Here is a 24,229-nt window from a genome sequence, read left to right as displayed (position 1 = left end):
TGTTTTTTTGTAATATCTTGTAGAGCTGACCTACTAAAATTGGTCTTAGGTTATGGTATAAATGTAAGATCTTATTTGTAAGATCAAATGTAGAATGCGGAAAAAGGTTTGTGAGAAGGTATATGCGAGATTAAGCAGAGGTATACATGAAGATATCATTTGAAGATGAAGCTAGGTTTTTGTAGAAGCATATCAACATTACACCGGTACTGAATCCAACATATGAAGATGCTATTTTGTGTAGTACATTCTTATTGGATTTAACCATCCAATTGTAGTCAGTGTGACTCCCATTTTGTGATTGAGCAGTGAGCTCTAGGCTGTTGGCCTTTCTGCATGTGCAGACCCCATTTATGTTCACTTACTATCTGCAGTAGTATCATCTGATTGTGGGTAAGGTTTCCCACCATGGTTTTTCCCCTTACAGGGTTTCCACGTACAAATATTGGTGTTATGTGTTGTGGATGACTTTATGTTTATGTTTCATGCATTAATCTTTAACGGTATAGAAATTTATTGTTAACACTGTCTACCGGTACACTTAACTAGTTTATCGATATTAAGCATTAAGCTGGTTAAATGGTTTTTGGTTTGAATTTATTAGACAATTGATTCACCCCCACTCTCAGTTGTCTCCGAGACCTAACAATATGGTGTCCTAAGGGGTCATAGGACACAATATGACCCCTTAGGACACCATAGGACCCATAACAACCCAATATGGTGTCTTAAGGGGTCATATGGTGTCCTAAGGGGTGGTAGGACATAATATGACCCCTTAGGACACCATAGGACCCATAACAACCCAATATGGTGTCATAAGGGGTTGTATGTTGTCCTTAGGGGTCATATGTTGTCCCATGACCCCTTAGGACATAATATGACCCATAATAACACAATTTGGTGTCTTAAGGGGTCATATGGTGTCCCATGACCCCTTATGACCCCTAACAACACCATATGGTGTCATAAGGGGTCCTATGGTGTCCATAGGGGTCATAAGGTGTCCTACGACCCCTTGGGACACCATATGACCCCTTAAGACACCAAATTGTATTGCTAGGGGTCATATGGTATCCTAAGGGGTCGTAGGACACAATATGACCCCTTAGGACACCATATGACCCCTTAAGACACCAAATTGTGTCGTTAGGGGTCATATGGTGTCCTAAGGGGTCGTAGGACACAATATGACCCCTTAGGACACCATATGACCCCTTAAGACACCAAATTGTGTCATTAGGGGTCATATGGTGTCCTAAGGGGTCGTAGGACATAATATGACCCCTTAGGACACCATAGGACCCATAACGACCCAATATGGTGTCATAACGGGTCGTATGTTGTCCTAAGGGGTCATAAGGGGTCATGGGACACCATATGACCCTAAGGACAACATATGACCCCTTATGACACCATATGGTGTTGTGAGGGGTCATATGGTGTCCATAGGGGACATAGGACACCATATGATCCCTTAAGACACCAAATTGTGTCGTTATGTCATATGGTGTCCTAAGGGGTCGTAGGACACAATATGACCCCTTAGGACACCATAAGATCCATAGCGACCCAGTATGGTGTCCAAAGGGGTCATATTGTGTCCTAAGGGGTCATATGATGTCTTAAAGGGGTCATATGACACAATATGACACATTAGGACACAATATGACCCATAACGACACAATTTGGTGTCTTAAGGGGTCATATGGTGTCCTAAGGGGTCATATGATGTCTTAAAGGGGCCATATGACACAATATGAACCATAACAACATAATTTGGTGTCTCAAGGGGTCATATGGTGTCCTAAGGGGTCCCAGAACATAATATGACCCCTTATGACACCATATGAACGACATCATATAGTGTCCTATGGGGTCATATTGTGTCCTGGGACCCCTTAGGACACCATATGACCCCTTAAGACATCAAATTATGTCGTTATGGGTCATATTAAGACATCATATGACCCCTTAAGCCACAATATAACCCCTTAAGACACCAAATTGTGTTGTTAGGAGTCATATGGTGTCCTAAGGGGTTGGAGGACACAATATGACCCCTTAAAACACCATATGACCCCTTAAGACACCAAATTGTGTCGTTAGGGATCATATGGTGTCCTAAGGGGTCGTAGGACACAATATGACCCCTTAGGACACCATATGACCCCTTAAGACACCAAATTTTGTCGTTAGGGGTCATATGGTGTCCTAAGGGGTCGTAGGACATAATATGATCCCTTAGGACACCATAGGACCCATAACGACCCAATATGGTGTCATAATGGGTTGTATGGTGTCCTAAGGGGTCATAAGGGGTCATAGGATACCATATGACCCCTTAGGATAACATATGACCCCTTATAACACCATATAGTGTCGTTAGGGGTCATATGGTGTCCATAGGGGACATAGGACACCATATGACCCCTTAAGACACCAAATTGTGTCGTTATGAGTCATATAGTGTCGTAAGGGGTAGTAGGACACAATATGACCCCTTAGGACACCATAGGACCCATAGCAACCCAATATGATGTCTTAAAAGGGTCATATAACACAATATGACCCATTAGGACACAATATGACCCATAACGACATAATTTGGTGTCTTAAGGGGTCATATGGTGTCCTAAGGGGTCATATGGTGTCTTAAAGGGGTCATATTGCACAATATGACCCATAACAACACAATTTGGTGTCTTAAGGGGTCATATGGTGTCCTAAGGGGTCCCAGGACACAATATGACCCCTTATGACACCATATGAACGCAATATGACCCCTTAGGACACTATATGATGTCGTTCATATGGTGTCATAAGGGGTCATATTGTGTCCTGGGACCCCTTAAGACACCATATGACCCCTTAAGACATCAAATTGTGTCGTTATGGGTTATATTGTGTCATATGACCCCTTTAAGACATCATATGACCCCTTAAGACACAATATAACCCCTTAAGACACCAAATTGTGTTGTTAGGAGTCATATGGTGTCCTAAGGGGTCGTAGGACACAATATGACCCCTGAGGACACCATATGACCCCTTAAGACACCAAATTGTGTCGTTAGGGGTGATATGGTGTCCTAAGGGGTCGTAGGACACAATATGACCCTTTAGGACACCATATGACCCATTAAGACACCAAATTGTGTCGTTAGGGGTCATATGGTGTCCTAAGGGGTTGTAGGACATAATATGACCCCTTAAGACACCATAGGACCCATAACAACCTAATATGGTGTCATAACAGGTCGTATGGTGTCCTAAGGGGTCCTAGGACACAATATGACCCCTTAGGACACCATATGACCCCTAACGACACCATATGGTGTCATAACGGGTCGTATGTTGTCCTTAGGGGTCATGTGGTGTCCTAAGGGTCGTAGGACAAAATATGATCCTTTAGGACACCATATGACCCATAACGACACAATCTGGTGTCTTAAGGGGTCATATGGTGTCCTAAGGGGTCCTAGGACATAATATGACCCCTTAGGACACCATATGACCCCTAACGACACCATATGGTGTCATAACGGGTCGTATGTTGTCCTTAGGGGTCATATGGTGTCCTAAGGGTCGTAGGACAAAATATGATCCTTTAGGACACCATATGACCCATAACGACACAATTTGGTGTCTTAAGGGGTCATATGGTGTCCTAAGGGGTCCTAGGACACAATATGACCCCTTAGGACACCATATGACCCCTAACAACACCATATGGTATCATAAGGGGTCATATGTTGTCTTTAGGGGTCATATGGTGTCCCATGACCCCTTATGACCCCTTAGGATACCGTATGACCCCTAACGACACCATATGGTGTCATAAGGGGTCCTATGGTGTCCATAGGGGTCCTATGGTGTCCATAAGGGTCGTATGTTGTTGTATGACCCCTAATGACACCATATGTCCCCTAAGGACAACATATTCTCTCTCTATCTCCCTTAATCTCTCTCTCTCTCTCTCTCTCTCCCTCTCTCTCCCCAATCTCTCTCTCTCTCTCTAAAATATGAGTCATAAAATCGGATATCTGATTTCTATCATTGCCATTAATGTGGCAATAGTAAAAAAAAAGGCTGCAATGAAATTTTTTTTGGGACAACAAATTTATACATTAAAATCGAATATCCAATGTTTGTAAATAAAAAAGAGCCTTGTGGGCCATTTTGTGAATTCCAATGGCCCATAGTCTACATATTCTATTTTCTATCGACGATCACAGGTTTTCAAACAGGTTGAGACAAATTTATGCTTTTGGGAGATTCTTAAAGTCAAATCTTACATTGTCAATCATTTAGGAGCATCTTTGTGGAGGTAAATGGGGAGTATTAGTTGTCGGAAGTCTAAATGCAAAAGAAAACTTTCAAATGACCAAATTGAAGTGTATAGAGAAAGAGATAGAGAAGGTCATAGGAGGAGAAGACAAGGTATGTTAAAATTGCTAATGTTACTTCAAGTGAAGAGGAAATTGAATTTGAAAATGTGTCACAAGTTATTGAAAATGAAAATGTAGATTTTGAAAGTGAAAATTTTGAAAATGTTGAAAATGTTGAAAGTGATAATGAAAATGCTCAACATGTGGAAAATTTTGACATAGGAGGTGAAAATGTGGAAAAATTTGACATTGAAGGTGGAATTGCTCAACCAAGTGAACCATATGTAACAACTAATTACTTTAGAAATGAAGACCCTCTCATTGATGAAAGACAAATTCCAAATCCAAGACTATCAAGAACCCCAAAATGGTTATTTGAAATCGATGAGAACATTATTGTGAATCTTGAAGGCAAGAGGTCAATAAGAACCGTTCGGTTGTGGGCTACACAACTTTTTGACCAAAATTTTAGCAATAAGACATTGACCGAGCAATGCCAACTCTTTGTTAAATTACTAAAGATGATAAAGATGAAACCATTGCTAAACAAATTGAACATTCGTATGAACAAGAAGATGGAGAGAAATTCTATTATTGCCAAAAATCTATTTGATGCTCTCAATTCTATTGGAAAGAATACCAAAGAAAGAGATAAGAGAGCTGCTGAAGAGTGATTACAACCTCCTTAGTAAGCCATCAATTGAGGAAGGCTCATCAAATGAGACAAACTTGTGTTGATTTTAACATAAACCGTAAAAATTTGGATAGAGCGCTTGCACGAAGACAAAGACTTGACTATCCACTTCAACAAGATACATGGGCTTTTGGTGGGAGGCTTCCATGTGTTGATACAAAGTTGTCTGACAATGTGAAGGAGGAGATTCAACAATTTTGGCACTCTAATTCTAGAGTGTCACCCAATGTAAAGGATGTTTTGAAATTAAGAATCGACAACTGAGACTGCACATCACATCCCAAATATTTCTTGGAATCAAGCCAAACAATGTTGTACAAATTTTTTTATGAAGTACATCCAACTTTGCAAATATCACAAAGGGCCTTTGAATCTTTGAAACCATTTTATTGTGTTCCTCTTAAGATTCACAATACTTGTTGTTGCAAGTACCATGAAATTTTATGTCATATTTGTTCTACAATGCATACTAATGAGATGTTGCAGGAGTGTGGTGCAATGCTATTTCTAAGATCATCAAGAGACTTGCAAGATCTAATTTTATGCCCTAGAGATGATGGTTGCTATTTCTATAGAAATAATTGTTCGAATGAGAAGTGCTCAGAATGTGGTGGGTTGTCAAAGTTTGTTTCATGTTTTCATGAGGGTAGCGAACACGAGTTTGGAAAGAATTATGTTGAGAAAAAAAAAATGAGATAGTGAAATATACTTTGAAGAGTGGAGGTGAAGGTTCTAGATGTGAATTAGTCTCAAGAGAAGTGAGTATTGCTGATTTTATTTTGGATTTTAAGGAAAATCTTTTCAAGTATGCAAGGCACACCCATAGGTCTCAGTGGTTGGATCTATTGGTCCTCACAACTGGAATGGCAACTAGGTGATAAAACACAATTCAGAGATTGGATATCCTTGAATAGTTAACTTTTCTCGTGGCAAAGGTTCATTTAGTTATAAACCAGGGATGTAAAATTGAAATGGGATAGCACTATATGTTCACCAAGTTCATATTGCAACCATTTTATATAACTCCAGGAAAGGAAATTATTCTTAAAGTAAACACACAGAATCTCTAATAAACTAATACTTAATCTTACAACTGGAAATTACTTTAAACAATTACTGTTAAAAGATAAAGTTCTGGCGAGCAGCAGGAACTACTCTGCTACCGTGGCTGTAGGAACAGACACAGGAATTGTTTCCTGTGGCTGCAGGAACAGACAACTGCAGAAACAATCTATTACAGAAGTATGAAAACTAGTTTAAAACATACAAAGGATTACTCACCAAGTGGGCCCCCTTGAGTGAGTATTTCCAGAACTTCAGATTACACTTATCTAATTATCCAAAATCACATTAATCTCTTTATTTCATCTTGACTGGAAAATACATACATAACACCAGAAAACTATGTATTACAAAATATTATCTTTTCTCTACTATCCCCGAGAGGAGAGAGATCCCTTTTATTTATAGGAAATCTTATAACAAACTTCTAACTAACTGCCCACATCCCTATGAAATAGGTGAACATAATTTATTAACAAAAGAAGAAGAAGAAGTTAGCACAGGACATCAGGACAACATCTGTCCTATAGTTGAGAAAATATAGCATGACCGCTTCCTAGATCTAAGATACACTAGGAACAGTTATAAATGTTTTCATAAATCAATTTGATGAAGAACCGGTCCAGTGATCCTGATCATAGCTGTATTTCTTTGACTGGGTCTGCATTGTGGTTACATACTTGATGATCTTTTGAACTACCATCTATCTTTTCCTCACCTTTGCTGACCCTACATCAAGATACTAACACACACAATAACATGTGTATATACTAATGCTAACATGATATAACATAAACCATATTTATAATTAACTTTAGATATTTGCATAGACAAATCATTTGAAACCATTATATGACATCCTTAGGTATAGGTTAAACAAGTTTCAAAAACACTTTAAAAGGTATCATCTTAGGAAAGCTTAATAATCCAAATGTCATCTACTCATAAGACCTAGGTAGGAGTATTATATAAAAAATCTATCAAAATAGAGCCATTATTTAGGCTCATCATCTCCCCTTAACCTAACTTCTTGCTGATCCTCTAGCAACAGGAAAATTTTGGATTCTGGCATTAATTCAGAAATTGCCTGGGCCAACCTGCCCAGAACCGCCATTTTTTAAGCTCCAATAGAATCGTTTCATTTTCTCCAATCTCTTCCACCTGGTACATTCTGCTGCTTCACTGTATGGTGGGTCACTATCCCTGCAGTCCATCAGTGGCCATAGGAGGATTGGAGGCTGAAAACTGAGAGGAAGCCAATGTCGCCCCTTTGTTCTTCCCAAGTGCATGTACTTGGGTGCTCTGTTTAATGCTGCATGGCTCAAATTACTTTAATTCATCAGTTAGGCTATTCTAGCACTAGAATATATATTCTTTTGCTTCACGTCCTTCCCTTGGAGCCATTTGTTCATATTCTTTATACATTTATTCCCTAAGGGGTAGGATTTCCTTTGCATAGTCTAGCTCATATACATTCTTTTGCCAATCAAAGTAAAATTGCTTGGGTTCTCTTGATTCATCCCTTAAGGGTAATGAAAGCTCAAGTTCTTCCCCGTGATGCACCTGAAACTGCTCTCCCCTTGATATTACATTCCGTGTCCATGACATAAGAGCCCTCAACTGAATATCTCCAATGTAAAGGAGAGGCTTCCAATTAACATCATCAGGGACAACATAGTTATGGACATACAATTCATAGAGTAAGTTTTTGATTGCCGTAGGAGACATCTGAAAAGCACTATAACATTCTTCTGGTGTTTGCAATGAGGGACTTAAATCCCTAACAATCCTCATCATCTGGAAACTGATGTGCTGTTCTTTTAAATATAGAGAGTAGACACGAGGAGGATCTCAACATTGCATTAGTTGTGGAACCATGGTGGCTATTGTTTCCACCTTAGCTTTAAGCTGGGCTATTTCCTCACCCTTTTTCTCTATAACCTTCTTTTGCCATTCGATTATCATCTGCATTTTGACTTTCTCCAGTTCCAAATCCTTATAAAGAGCAAGTCCCACCGCATGACTAGTAAGAGAGGTAGGTGGTCTATGAGCAGGCGCCTTGGGTTTCTTCATTTCTTCTTCACTCCCTGATTCAATAACCTGCTCTACAACGGATGCTAAACTGTTTAGTCTCTCAAATTTTCTTCTTCCTGTGACTACTCTATATTCGAAAGCTCGTCTTCTTTTTGAAGTTGCAGTTCTTGCTCTTCCCCCATATTTTGCAGTTCTTCCTCCTCTTCATGTTCCCCTTGAGGTTCATTGGATGGAGAAGGAGGGATATCATGAGGAAGCAACTGTATTGATCTCGTTCTGGGGAGTCAATCAAGATGGTAATTTTTGGCTCTATTGATTGGTCTTGGCTTTTATGCTTTTACAGAGCCTACCACTACTTCTTTGAACTTTCCCTTTTCTAGCTCCAGGGCTACTTCTTGTAGCCACCTCTTCAACTACCTCAACAGTTACTGCAGGAACTGGTTTTATGATTTTTCTCTTCTTGTCCGCAGGAAGGGGTACATTCTCATTTTTACTTTTCTTGTCCTTATGCTCTATATCAACTTGTTTTTCTTTGCCCTTTTCCATTTTTGTGGCAACCCTAGTTTTTCTTGAACCTTGAGGAGGAACCCCTACTTCAGCTTTTTTTTGGAAGGGTTCCTCTGCTGCAGGAGGATTTTGTTATGAGGATTTCAATGAGGATGAGGGTTCAAGGGGGGAATCAGGTTCCACAAGGTTTTCTTGTTCCTGAGATGGAAGTGGTTCCTCTATAACTATGTGCTCTTCCCTAAACATTCTGGTTTCAACAAATTCATTCTAGAGCATTGGAGAAACATCTCTCAAGGATTTTTTAACTAAAAGATTAATTAGACAATGGTGAGAAACTGAATGTGGCCTACCTTTCTGGGTCTCTATCGCACTTATAGAAAGAAGGTTGTATAATAAGCTTGGAACATTCATCCTTCTTCTGTGGCGCAGATGACTCCGAAGTTTAAAGTGATGAGAATGCAGACATGAAAATCTTCCCTCACAGGTTAAATACTTTAGAATATACAATGCTACTACTCTCCATTCAGGCGAAAGGGATTCTTGCCTAGTTCCTTGTCTATCAACCACCAATGGAGGGTCTCCTGGTTGTGTAAATGATGCTCTTGCACTGCGTGCATCCTTAGACTCTGAGTAATTCTCCCCATCTATTGGTAACCCAGTTACCTCTGCTATCCATTCTTCTGAAACAACTACCCTCAAACCTTTTACCCTAGCTTCACCATTTGAAAGTGTGTAGGTAAATTCCCATGCAATTGCCTCATCAAACTCTATCAATTTTAAAAAATAATCCAGACATCCACTGTTATAGAATATTGGTTCACAAACCTAATCCTGCAGAGGAACCTCATGGACTGTTGGCTCATGTCGAATAGGTAGACCACCCATCGCAGTGCCAACACTTTCAGTTTTATAATGGCATAAATTTGCTCAAACACTACACTAAGTTCCGCACTATAATGTACTCAATGTGCCTTTCCTTGGTCGAAACCTAGCTACAATCTTAAAAATAAATCCAAACAGACAGACAAAACAAACAGACAAGCAGAACAAAAGATATCACCTCAAACTAGAAATTTTGAAAAATACAACACAATCCGAGAGGACAACACAATTATCTGGTAGAATAATTATCAGTGTACTTCCCCCCAACCTAATGCTTGACAGGTGTCCACACATGCAGAGGAGGATTAATATAAATGACTGTATGCAAAATATCATAATGAGAAGTAATACGGTTTAATTATACATATGAAGCAAAAGTAATAACACACCAACGTACTTGATATCACGTGAGAATGAATGCAGTCGGAAGATATGACGCTGTCATGCATGGAAAATGATGCGATAATGAGTGAAGTGAAAGGAAAGAAATGAGTGAATAGAGAATGGGATATTTATTATGTAGAAAAGTGCTTCCTTGAGATGTGGAAGTGTTTTTTAGGATCATGCAGCAAGGATATTAAGATGGAGTGGTGACGATCAAGCCGTCATCAATGGCTGTAGGAATCTTGACATGCTGGGCAGTGGAAAACTACTGTAGGAAGTCATCTTTGCTTAGAGGTATATGGTATAGGCATAGCCGATGACCATTGACTAACAATTTAAACTTAATAGGATCTATGGTAGATAATCTGACCACACCATTGGAAAATGTTTCAACTATCTCATAAGGGCCTAACCATGTGGTCTGCAATTTGCCTAAGTTATCTTTATACCTGGAATCATAGAGAAGAGCCCAATCACTTGGATTGAATGATTTATCCTTGATATAGCGATCATGCCATTTCATGCGTCGATTCTAGATAGATTCAGTATGATGTAGGGCAGATTTCCTTATTTCATCTAAAGCATTGAGCTACAGAATCCTTTCTTCTTGTGCTGTAGAAAGTGTCATATCTAAGGAAATAGCCGTTCTCAAAGTGTTATGTTCAAGCTCGATAGGCATCATTGCTTTTGTTCCATATACCATTTGAAATGGTGTAAACCCTATTGTAGTTTTCCAGGTGGTTCTATAAGCCCATATAGCCTCAAAGAGTCTGCTACACCAATCTTTTCTGTTAAGTGCTACTATTTTTATCAATATTGATTCAATCTCCCTGTTAGTAACCTCTGCTTGTCCATTAGCCTGTGGATGATAAGGAGTGGATTTCCTATGCCTGACATTATACTCATTGACCAGGGCTGTGATCAGAGTAGAAGTAAACAGTGCCCCTTGATCTGTTACTATTTCTCTAGGAACTCCATACTGAGTGAAGATTTCTTCATATAAGAACTCGGCCACTTTATTATCTTGGGCATGCTTGAAGGCCTTGACTTCTATCCATTTAGTAACATAATCAGTACAAACAAGAATATAGGAGCGACCATTGGATGGTGGATCGATTGGCCCAACAAAGTCAAGTCCCTATTTGTCAAATGGCTTAACAACCACCTGAGGGTGTAGAGGCATTTCGTCAGACCGAGTTGGTCTGCCCATTCTTTGACACCTATCACATTTCCTGGTGTATTGAGTTTCATCCTTGAGCAAGGTTGGCTAATAGTACCCTGTAGTTAATATCTTAAAAGCTGTTCGTTTCATTGCAAAATGACCTCCACAAGGTTCATCATGACAGACAAGAAGTATGTCATATGTCTCATCTTCCCTTACACATTGCCTCATAACTTGATCTGGACCTTTGTAAAATAAGCAATCTGAAATCCAAGAGAAGTTGAAACTCTTTTCAACCAGCAGTCTCTTTTCTTTGGGTGAGAAATGTGGGGGTGTCTGGTTAGCTACAAGGTAGTTGGCTATGTCAGCATACCATGGACTATTGGAAATAATAGAAAAGAGATGCTCATCTAGAAAAGCATCATTAATGACTTCATTGTTGTCTGGTGTTTGAATCCTTGATAGAAAATATGCCACCACATTTGCTTTTCCAAGCTTATCAATGATAGTAGTATCAAATTCTTGCATTAGTAACAACCATCTTGCTAATTTACCTATAATGGAGCTTTTGTTCATGAGGTACCTAATGGCTGTATGATTAGTATGCACAAATATTTGATATCTTGTTATATAGTGCCTAAAATTATTAAGGGCATAAATGATAGCTAACATCTCCCTTTCAATAACAGTATAATTCAATTCTGGTCCTTGCAAATTTTTACTAATGTAATAAATTGCATTTTCCAAAACTCCTTGCTTCTATCCCAAAACTGCTCCTATTGCAAAATCAGATGCATCAGTATGAATGTGAAAAGGAACTAACCAATCAGGTCCCTTAAGCATAAGGGCCTGAGTTAAGGCTTCTTTTAGTTGGGAAAATGAATTTTCACATTTAATTGTCCATTCAAACTCAACATCTTTTGTCAATAAAGAATACAATGGCCTTGCTATTTGACTAAAGTTCTTGATAAATCTCCTATAATACCCTGCATGGCCTAGAAAACTTCTCACATCCTTTTGTTTAACAGGGGTAGGGAGATTAAATATTACTTCTATTTTGGCTGGATCCACTTGAATGCCCGATTGAGAGATTCTATGCCCCAACACTATTCCTTCTTGCATCATCATAAAACATTTTTCACTGTTAAGGGATAGATTGTGATCTTCACATCGCTGCAATACTTTTGTAAGATTTTGTAATGCCTCCTTAAATGTAGTTCCATATGTAGTGAACTCATCCATGTAAATTTCCATACAATCATGGGATATGTTTGAAAATATACCAAGGACTGCCCTTTGAAAGGTTGTAGGAGCATTACATAAACGAAAAGGGAGGACTGAATAGACATATGTACCCCAAGGGCAGGTAAAGGTCATCTTCTCCTGATCTTCTAGGGTTATTCTGATCTAGTTATAACCACAAAATCCATCCAAAAATGAAAAGTATTGCTTACCTGCTAGAGAGTCTAACACTTGATCTATAAATGGCAGTGGGAAATGATCCTTTTTAGTAGTAGTGTTGAGCTCCCTATAGTCCACATAAACTCTCTATTTTCCTCCTTTCTTTGGAACTATAACCAGATGAGAAACCCATTGACTATCTGAAATAGGGTAAATGAATCTTGCATGAAGCAATTTTTGTAGTTCCTCTTTAACTATTTCCCTTAAAGCAGGATTAATCCTTCTCTGAGGTTGTCTAATTGGCTTACAATCTTCTTTGATATAAATTCTATGGGTACACAATGTAGGATTTAATCCTTTCATGTCTTGATAATCCCATGCAAAATCTTGTTGTTGGGCTTTGAGTAGCTCTATCAATGACAATCTTTGATTTGCTGGCAATTGACCATTGATATTCAGATTTTTCCCTGCAGCAACTTCTATTGGAATTACTAATTTTGCATTAGATATTTCAGACAGACAAGAGGTTTGAATCTCCCGTGGTAGCAATGTGTGAAACATATCTGTGGCTATAAGAGAATTTAATAAACTTGTAGATGGAACAAGGATATGCAGAGGAGTTACTGGTATACCGACTGACTGCGAAGCTGCTCCATAATGATTCCTCATGATGTTAGAGAGTACTATATCATCCTCTTGAAGTGTTATGAATGGGTCCCTTGATAACATCATTATTTGTTAAACAAAGTTTATTTCCTCTTCTTCTTCTCCTATGTCTGGCCACACTACTCATTCTTGATAAAGTTGAGGTTGTGCTGGAGAATAGAGTGCAAGTGTTTTAGTAGTAATACCATCTGAAATTGTCATATCTCCAGATCTACAACCTATATATGCATCAGCTATTACCAACCAAGGTCTTCCCAAAATAATTGGAGGTCTTCCCAAAATAATTGGAGGACCATTTGGAGTTGATATGAGATTAGTGATGTTGAGTTTCTGTATGACATCCTTAGTCATGACATTTATTGCTGCTCCTAGGTCTATCAAGGCATTTTTTATTTGAGTTCCAAAATAACTATCTTGACAATAGGGCTACCTGGATCAAAATATTTAGGGACTGCTATTTTTCCCAACATAATATCAACCAACTATCCTACTACATGCACTATTTTTGGATCCTTTTTCTTCCTCCCAGGTTTCTTCATACATGCTTCTTTAATAGCTTTTCCATATATGGGAATATATTTAATAGCTTGAAACAATGGTATTTTAACACATATATGTTTTAGCTAATCAATAAGATCAAAGGCTATATCATCCTGTTGCCTAGATACTTATAATTGCAATCTTTGAGGAAATGGGGGAGTTCTTATATGTATATTTGGGGTCTCTGATTGCTCAGGATTTCTAGATTTATTAGGCATTCTTTCCTGAGCAGTCTCCTCTGCTGGAAACTCTGTTATGACTAGAGGAGATGGGATAGACAATGTTGTCCCTGATCTCAAATGAATATCACTTATATTGAGAGAATATGCTGGATAGTTATTAGGATCAGTTGAAAAGACTTGCTGTTGCTGTTGTGGTTTATTATTTGGATTTGGAATAGGCTGAGTTGGCAATTGGGTTGACTTGGTTGGAGCAACATTAGGAGCTGGTGGCATCAGAGCTGGCTGTTGGGACTGTTATTGTGGTTGTAGGAAACCTGATGACTGGTTTAACCATTGTTTCCCTCCCCTCCATTGGGGTGACTATTGCTAGTTGCCTTGAGGAGGAGACCAATTCCCTTGTGGCTGCTGCCATTGAGATGAGGAATTCCTGATAATTAGGCCAATAAGAGCTATTCCCAGACTAAGGAGCATAATTTCCTAAGTTTTGGGAATATGGAGGTTGCCACTGATTGTTTTGTGCATTGAAGTTCATATAAGGATTAGAAAATGACAATGGTTCCTGTAGCATACCTTGTCTTGGAAGCCAAGGCCTTCGTTGTGTAACATAAAAAAGTTGTTCATCATTTCCATAGAGAGGCTTGAAATCTAGGGAACTCTGTTGGCTATCAATTTTAGCTATCAGTTTGCATCTATGGTCCTTTTTTTGCCGATAGTGAGGACGAAATTCAACAAGCATAGCCTCTGCCTCCTCATGCTTCTTCTTTGCATGTAGTGTATCCAATTGGGTAGCCATATTATTATTTATATCTTCTTTAAAATCCTTCAACAAATGAGTTATTTCCATTCTTGAGATTGTCGAAGATGACTTGGCAATTGAAGAACCAGGCCTATAGTGTCTTCCCCCTTTTGCTACAGCTCTTGAATACTTTTGACATATTTGTTTGATATCATCCCATTGAACTTGAGTAATATCTCCTCCTCCCATTAGATCTAAGGAGTCAACACAATCAAAATTGATGCCCCTAAAAAAAAATCAACTTCATAGAGTCTTCACTTAAGTTACTATGTTTGGATTTGCTGACACTAAATAAAAACCTTTCCAAATAGTCTTCCAGGCTTTCATCTTCTTTTTGTGTCATCCTGAAGATATCATCACCATGTCGGTCCATTCCTCTGCAATAGTCTTTATACTTATATAAGAAGTTTGTTTTCATTTCCTCCCAGGTAGTGTTTACATTTCTTCCTAAACTCATAAACCATGTTAAAGCAACTTCTTTCAAAGTAGCGGGGAATAACTTGAGTTTATGAGAATCGGTGGTATAATCATAACTCTTGCAAAGGATATCAAATTCAAACAGAAAGGTGTCTGGATCCTCTGTTACCAACCCATGAAATTTTGGAAGTGAAGAGGCTAGTATGTTTTTCAAATTTGCATTATCATGCAAATCAAGAATGGGAAACTCAAATGTTGGATTTATAGGAGGATTTGCTGCCATTGGTCCCTGATAAATAACTAGAGGTAAAATGTTTTGTTCAGGGGGTTCGTTCAGGAAGTCTAGATCTCCTTCTGACAAATTAAAGACACTACCATTTAGCACATAGGTTTCTACAAAAGGGTTTACTTCAGGTGCTTGATTTGATCTTATATCTTGAGTAGAGTGCGAGGGAAGAAATCTCAATGCATCTCTTCTCCTCCTATTCATGCAGATTAATGAAGGAAATTAAAAAATCTAATTAAGAAAAGTTAAAACTAATGGTTTACAACAGATTCTTAGATTGGCACCATCCCTGGCAGCGGCGCCAAAAATGTTGGTCCTCACAATTAGAATGGCAACTAGGTGATAAAACACAATTCAGAGATTGGATATCCTTGAATAGCTAACTTTTCATGTGGCAAAGGCTCATTTAGTTATTAACCAGGGATGCAAACTTGAAATGGGCCAACACTGTATGCGCACCAAGTTCATATTGCAACCATTTTATATAACTGCAGGAAAGGAAATTCTTCTTAAAGTAAACACATGAAATCTCTAATAAACTAATACTTAATATTACAACTGGAAATTGCTTTAAACTATTACTGTTAAAAGATAAAGTTCTGGCGAGCAACAAGAACTACTCTGCTGCCATGGCTGCAAGAACATACATAGGAACTATTTCCTATGGATGCAGGAACATACAACTGCATAAACAATCTATTACAAAAGTGTGAAAACTAGTTTAAAAAATACAAAGGATTACTCACCAAGTGGGCCCCCTTGAGTGAGTATTTCCAAAACTTCAGATTACACTTTTCTAATCATCCAAAATCACATTAATCTCTTTATTTCATCTTGACTAGAAAATACATACATAACACCATAAAATTGTGTATTACAAAATATTATCTTTTCTCTGCTATCCCCGAGAGGAGAGAGATCCCTTTTATTTATAGGAAATCTTATAACAAACTTCTAACTAACTGCCCACATCCCTACAAAATAGGTGAACATAATTTATTAACAAAACAAGAAGAAGAAGTTAGCATAGGACATTAGAACAACATCTGTACTGTACCTGAGAAAATATAGCATGATCACCTCCTAGATCTAAGATCCACTAGGAACAATTATAAATGTTTTCATAAATTAATTTGCTGAAGAACCGGTCCAGTGATCCTAATCATAACTGGATTTCTTTGACTGGGTCTGCATTGCGGTTACATACTTGATGATCTTTTGAACCGCCATTTGTCTTTTCCTCACCTTTGCTGACCCTGCATCAAGATATTAACATGCACAACAACATGTGTATATACTAATGCTAACATGATATAATAAACCATATTTATAATTGACTTTAGATATTTGCATAGACAAATCATTTGAAACTATTATATGACATCCTTAGGTATAGGTTAAACCAGTTTCAAAAACACTTTAAAAGGTATCATCTTAGGAAAGCATTATAATCCAAATGTCATCTACTCATAAGACCTAGGTAGGAGTATTATATAAAAAATCTATCAAAATAGAGCCATTATTTAGGCTCATCAGGATCAACAGTTCAGGATGTGTAAGAACTCTTTCAGGATTGGCACTATTGTATCGGAGGTTGGTTTTGCAGAGAACTATACATTGCAACCACAAAATGAGGTACAGTCTCAGTACTACAATTCAATCCAGATTGCTATTTTTGTTCACATTACATATAGACATGCTCCTAATAGTACAGAAGAGGACATGAAGATAATCAGGGAGTATCATTTTTATATGAGTGATGATAGATCACACTCCTCCGAGTATGTGCAACATTGTTTCGAGAATTTTTTTGAGTTCTTGCATGAGAGAGATATTGCAATTGATCGACATATCATATGGTCAGATAACTGTACGGGTCAATTCAAGAATGCCCGTATGTTTTATTGGTTGAGTAGAATGCATGTAGAGAGGTGTATACCTCATATTTATTGTTTTTTTGAGGCAGGGCATGGAAAGGGGGAGCATGATGGAGTAGGTGCATGTTTGAAGAGAGCTCTAGTTAAGGAGCAATCGAGGATTTCAGGTGCAAATTTCTCTGATGCACGTTCTATTGTTGATTGGTGTAGTTCAACATTGTCACATGGAGGTACTCTTGATTCAGTAGTGACCATATTCTTTTGGTTGGTTGAGGAGGGCACAGTGGGAGATAGATTGGATTGTCAAACAATTAAAGATTCTTCAAAGATACATTCATTTCTCAGCTCAGATGCAAGTATATGGACCATTTGGACATGAGCGTTGGCTTGTTTTTGTCAGAGTTGTGTTCGGTGTGATTGGGATCAGTGCGAGTCAAGTGAGTGGGTTGATACGTGGGTTCCCCAATATCTAACTACTTTATCTAAAACAATATCATTGCCAAATGATGACATGGAAAGTTCACTTGAGTATGACCGTCTATCAGATCTTGTATAGCCAAGACATGTTTTTGCAGTTTTTGCACCGCAAGGGAATGAAGAGAGATCAAAATATTGGTTGGAATGATGTGTACAGGGAAAGAAAAATCTAACACAACCAGTGATAGATGATGACAGTTTCACATATCCTATAGGTTCAGTTGTTGTTGTGGGAACTTGGTTGCGAACATACATGATTAGATAGAATGGCATACCTGCATTTGGAGACTATGAGAGAGACAAAACCATTCTAATGTATTCACACCTTATTATAGCTACAAATGTCAATTTTTTGAAGCATCAATAGAAACCGAAGACCAAAGAGCTATGGATAGTGACTACTGCTAATCATGAAGCAATACTGGATACTCTTAAGCAAAGAGATGACCCTTTAGACATACTTGAGTTGTAGGTCTTTAATGGTGCCTTATTTTTTTTGTCATGCATTTCATTTCAAACAATGATCATTAAACCTTAATGTTCAAGTTTGTTACGTGTATATTAAGGATGTGTTCAAAATGCAGGTCTATTGATGAACATTTTTTTTGGCAACACGGTTTTTGCATGCACATAGTGCGTACACTCGATATAATTGGAAGGGACGTATTTTTGCAACACTACTTATTATCATGCATTTGAGTCGCTTTACAATTTTTGTTATTAGAGAACACTATTTGACAATTTTTGATGATATAATTATCACAAAACCTTTATGCTCATGCAGGTCTTTTTTGATGATATACAATTGTATCACATTATGTTTTTTGCATCAACATAGCGGGTTCTGTTGATATAATTTGAAGGGATGTATTTCTATGGTATATAATCCCACCTTTTCATTTATTATCATGCATTTCAGTTGAAGTGATTATCATAAAGCATTTATGTTCATCCATGAATTTTATGTGTAGACTAACAATTCTTAAAAATATAGGTTCATGCTAGATCATTCGCCGTTGACAAGACCCTCTCTTGGTGATGGTACATATTCCTTTGTGCATTAATGAGATTAAATTTTGTGCATAAAAATTAAGTCAAGTGAATGTATTTCTATTTAGAAATGACCATATCTACCATCATCTTCAACCATGTAGAGAAATGCAGTGAGAAGGGCTTTAATCAACATGTGTCTTTGTTCAGAGTTATGCTTGTATACTTTATAGAGAAACTGGTAAGTTTCATAATTATACAATCTTGTACATCTTAAAAATGTTTCAAATGATCTATTTATAATTTGACAAACTAATTTGTATTAAGTGTTATAATTTGTTTCTTGTAGCACATTCATTTCGATAAAAAGGTTACTTATTTTGGTCTTCATTTATATGCAGGCATTGCTGTATGTAACCTTTTCTCTTAGGACACGAGGATGTCCGATGCAGATGGAGTGGGATGTTGTATTTGTATATGGATGTGAATTGATGTAACTTTGTTATGATGATATATAATGTCCATGAGCAAATTGGTTTAGTTATATTGATGATATACAATGTATCTGTACATGAGTACATTGGTGTAGCTATATTGATAATGAAAAAAAATCATGTTTGCATATCCCTTCATGGATGTCACATGCAAGTGTAATGGTAATTATGTGTATACAATACATGGAAATATTGATGATCATTATGTGTCTACAGTGTAATGCTTCTTTATCTATATTTTTCATTGAACAAGTTAGGGCCACAGATCCTAAGATTGGCTTTTCTAGGGACCCCTCTCGTGGCCTCGTAGGTTCAAACATATCATTCGTAGGTGCCATAGATTTCGAGTTAGGGTCTGTGAAAGTTTGACAATTTTTAGCACTTAGGGTGCTCAAGGGACGACGCCGGTAGGGTATGACCTCAAGCGTTCGACCAAGTGGGGGGGGGGGGGGGAATAGGAGCATGAATAGGGTAATAATGCCTAACTAGACATGTCGGAGCTGACAGTTCATCATTATGATGCAGAACGAGAAATTGTCCACGCGACAACATTTGATCGAATGAGACTGACAATTTTTTCGCCAACCGAAAAAATGCTGCCCTAATAGAACCGTAGGGAAACTTGAAAAAACAAGATAGGATTTTGTAGGGACCTCTTTCATGGTCCTGTAGGTTCAAATGGATCATTCATAGGTTCCATGGATTCTGAGTTAGGGCCCGTCAAAGTTTGACAATTTTTAGCACTTAGGGTGCTCAAGGGACGACGCCGGTAGGGTGTGACCCCAAGCGTTTGATCGAGTGGGGAGGAAAAATAGGAGAATGAATAGGGTAATAATGCCTAACTAGACATGTCAGAGCTGACGGTTCATCATCACGACGAGTAGAATGAGAAATTGGCCACGCGACAACATTCAATTGGATGAGACTAACAATTTTTTTGCCAACCGAAAAAATGCTACCCTAATAGAACCGTAGGGAAACTTGAAAAACCAAGATAGGATTTTGTAGGGACCCCTCTGGTGGCCCCATAGGTTCAAACAGATCATTTGCAGGTTCCACGGATTTCGAGTTAGGGCCCATCAAAGTTTGACAATTTTAGCACTTAGGGTGCTCAAGGGACAACGCCAGTAGGGTGTGACCCCGAGCATTTGACTGAGTGGGGGGGAAAAATAGGAGCATACATAGGGTAATAATTAATAACTAGACATGTTGGAGCTGATGGTTCGTCATCAGGATGAGCAGAATGATAAACTGGCCACGCGACAACATTCGATTGAATGAGACTGACAATTTTTTCACCAACCAAAAAATGCTGCCCTAATAGAACCGTAGGGAAAATTGAAAAAAAAAGATAGGATTTTGTAGGGACCCCTCTCATGGCCCCATAGGTTCAAACAGATTGTTTGCAGGTGCCACGGATTTTGAGTTAGGGTCCGTCAATGTTTGACAATTTTTAGCACTTAGGGCGCTCAAGGGACGACACTAGTAAGGTATGACCTCGAGCGTTCGACCATGTGGGGGGTGAAATAGGAGCATGCATAGGGTAATAATTCCTAACTAGACATTTCAAAGCTGATGGTTCATCATCACAACGAGCAGAACGAGAAATTGACCACACGACAACATTCGATTGAATGAGACTGACGATTTTTTTGCCAACTGAAAAAATTCTGCCCTAATAAAACCGTAGGGAAACTTGAAAAATAGAGATAGGATTTTGTAGGGACCCCTCTCATGGCCCTGTAGGTTCAAACAGATCATTTTTAGGTGCCACGGATTCTAAGTTAGGGCCCGTCAAAGTTTGACATTTTTTAGCACTTAGGGTGCTCAAGGGACGATGCCGGTAGGGTGTGATCCCGAGTGTTCCACTGATTGGGGGGGAAAATAGGAGCATGCATATGGTAATAATGCCTAACTAGACATGTTAGAGCCGACGGTTCATCATCACGATGAGCAGAACGAGAAATTGGCCACGCGACAACATTCGATTGAATGAGACTGACGATATTTTCACCAACCAAAAAAATATTTTCCTAATAGAACCGTAGGGAAACTTGAAAACCAAGATAGGCTTTTGTAGGGACCCCTCTCATGACCCCGTAGGTTCAAATGGATCATTCATAGGTGCCACAGATTTCGAGTTAGGGCTCGTCAAAGTTTGACAATTTTTAGCACTTAGAATGCTCAAGGGACAATGCCGGTAGGGTGTGACCCCGACCATTCGATCGAGTGGGGGGAAAAATAGGAGCATGCATAGGTTAATAATGCCTAACTGGACATGTTGGAGCCGACGGTTCGTCATCATGATGAGCAGAACGAGAAATTGGCAACGCGATAACATTCAATTGATTGAGACTGACGATTTTTTTGCCAACCGAAAAAATGCTTCCCTAATAGAACCATAGGGAAAATTAAAAAATCGAGTTAGGATTTTTTAGGGACCCCTCTTATGGCCCCATAGGTTTAAACAGGGAGTTCGCAGGTGCCATAGATTCTGAGTTAGGGCCCGCCAAAGTTTGACAATTTTTAGCACTTAGGGTGCTCAAGGGACGACGCCAGTAGGGTGTGACCCCGAGCGTTTGACCAAGTGGGGGGGAAAAATAGGAGCATGAATAGGGTAATAATGCCTAACTAGACATGTCAGAGCTGATGATTTGTCATCATGACGAGCAGAATGAGAAATTGGCTACACGACAACATTTGATTGAATGAGACTGACGATTTTTTTGCCACCCCAAAAAATGTTGCCCTAATAGAACCGTAGGGAAAATTGAAAAACTAAGATAGGCTTTTGTAGGGACCCCGCTTGTGGCCCCGTAGGTTCAAACGGATCATTTGCAAGTGGCACAAATTTTGAGTTAGGGCCCGTCAAAGTTTGATAATTTTTAGCACTTAGGGTGCTCAAGGGACGACGTCGATTGGGTATGACCTCGAAAGTTTGACTGAGTGGGGGTGAAAAATAGGACCATGTATAGGGTAATAATGCCTAATTAGACATGTCAGAGCTGATGGTTTATCATCAAGATGAGTAGAATGAGAAATTGGCCACGTGACAACATTCGATTGAATGAGACTGACGATTTTTTTTTCCAACCGAAAAAATGCTGCCCTAATAAAACCGTAGGGAAACTTGAAAAACCAAGATAGGCTTTTGTAGGGACCCCTCTTGTGGCCCCGTAGGTTCAAACAGATCATTCCTAGGTGCTACAGATTTAGAGTTAGAGCCCCTCAAAGTTTAACAATTTTTAGCACTTAGGGCACTCAAGGGACGGCGCCGATAGGGTATGACCTTCGAGTGTTCGACCGAGTGGGGGGGAAAAATAGGACCATGCATAGGGTAATAATGAATTGTATCAAGTATTGTTCATTAAATTAATTGTATTGTTCATGAATTGTATTGTATTAAATGAATTATATTGTTCATTATACAAACAACACTTATGATGAAATGAAATGAATTGTATTGCTCATTAAATAACCATTATTAACCATTGTTAATTATTTGAATAAAGATTAAATATTTCCATGATAACACCATGCACAAATGAGAAACAATTTATATGATCGAATATCAACTTCTATATATATAAAAATGTCAAATGATTACAAATGTATGTCCATACACAAATATGGCATAAACGCCAACTCAAACAAAATGTATGTCTAAATACGTGAATGCATGTCCATATACAAAACATACATGCCAACTAGACATGGAAGCATCCCAAAACTATCTATAACATCCTAAGCTGCTGATGGATCATCAAAATCGATCCTCTTCGCCGCACTGCTCGGCTCCGAAGGATCTTGCACAAGAAAAACAAACCATGATTAATATTAGTTATATTATATAATTCACATTCAAAAAGTTAACATAAAAATGAACTATAATTGAACTATTCATGTTTACCTCATCTCCACATTTTCTCTTTGGCTTTGCAGGACTCTTGATGTATGTCTTCGGTAGAGGAGGTATGTTTTCAATATTTTCATACACAACCTACATATGTTCACAAACATGACATTGATACAGGTTAGCATATAATTGTCAGTGATAATAACAAATTATATCTACTAAACACAAAATAAAATAAACACACATGTACTTGAGGCATCTGTTCTTCTTCTTCATCTTCAAGGTATACAGGGTGTAGTCATCAAGGATGTGAAGCCACGAATTCTCTATACATATACACAACAAGTATATGAAACTATAAATCTATGTCTAGACATGTATAATCACTATAAGTTATTTAAACTTTTCATTCAATCATATTTGCATTCAATTACCTTTCCCTTGTGTCCAACTGCACTACCAGATCCTAAATCACACTGCCCCGCACTCGTGCTGCTTGTGCCCTACAAGAGTAAAATAAGATATACATGCAAGTTACTACATAATCTAATTAATACCAATATAAATTTTGAGCATGTATGTACAATAAAATACAAACGACTAGGTGCAATAAAATATGTATCGTCAAGCTATCAAGGCCAAATGAAATGGCCTACAAAGTGCCCTCCTGAATTTTTCTCAACTCCTCCTCGGTCATCAACTGTTAAATAGATCATGCAAATAAAAATTAGTACTTAATATTGTCTAGATTATAAATATTCATTTAAAATATAGCATGAACTGTGAAAATACAAATCTTACCACTACATCATCAATGTATGATGACGGTGCCTCCTCGCCTCTAGTATGTGAGGACTCCTTAGGGTATCCTCCAGTCTATGTCATAACATTTGGTGCATCATGCATCTCATGCACCTCATAATCTGCACTGTCTGCAGGAGGATCAATAGGTTGTCCAACTGGACCCAAGTATACGTGCCCACACATGACACAACTATGGGGCACACATATGTGTGGAGTCAAGGATGACATGTCAGTGCCACCGGATGCACCGCTACCATCAAAAGTAGGTTGAGCTACTGACCCAACCTGAGAAACCAAAAGGCTACTCAAAGAGTGAATAGCCGATAT

The sequence above is a fragment of the Cryptomeria japonica genome, chromosome 4, assembly GCF_030272615.1.
Source record: "Cryptomeria japonica chromosome 4, Sugi_1.0, whole genome shotgun sequence".
Lineage (NCBI taxonomy): Eukaryota > Viridiplantae > Streptophyta > Pinopsida > Cupressales > Cupressaceae > Cryptomeria > Cryptomeria japonica.
The sequence above is the reverse complement of the archived record's forward strand: the minus strand, read 5'-3'. Positions refer to the sequence as shown.